Consider the following 640-nt stretch of genomic DNA (forward strand, 5'->3'; position numbering starts at 1 on the left):
AAATAATTTTTATTTTTTTAATGTTTTTATTTTTATTATTAAAAATTTATTAAATACATTAAAATTTTTTTATTAAAATAATGCACCCAAACAAACACTTACTTTAAGCTGTGAACTTGCTGCGCCTAAAACTAGTCAGTTACAAACCTTACACTGCATCTAATATCTGTGTCTTATTCTTTAAGTTGCGCCTTCCCCCACACACGTACAAATTGACAACCATTATGTTGCTTAGTCGTAGCTTTAATTTGTGATTGTGACTAGAATTCTAATCAAGATTTGAATGCTGTTTTATTAAATTATGAACTCATGAGTTTAATTACCTCTGATTTAATGTTATGTTAAATTTGAAGTTTATTATTGTGATTTGCTACACAAGTTTTTAAATAGACTTAGAGACAAATCAAAATTTTAAACAAAAAAGTCTATGATGGACAATCCCAGACTTGAACCACAAATTTGTAATACGATTTAGATTTTAGACTCGTTTGAGTTAAAATCATTTTGACTAGCCTCGACGCCTTCTTTTAATTTTAACTATAAATGAAATTTTTCCTCCATATAGATAGATATGTACAACTAACTGCTAAGCTTTTTAAATAAATTTAGTATATTATGTTTTTAAGGAGTTTAACTTTAA

The sequence above is a fragment of the Arachis ipaensis genome, chromosome B03, assembly GCF_000816755.2.
Source record: "Arachis ipaensis cultivar K30076 chromosome B03, Araip1.1, whole genome shotgun sequence".
In the NCBI taxonomy this organism is placed as follows: Eukaryota; Viridiplantae; Streptophyta; class Magnoliopsida; order Fabales; family Fabaceae; genus Arachis; species Arachis ipaensis.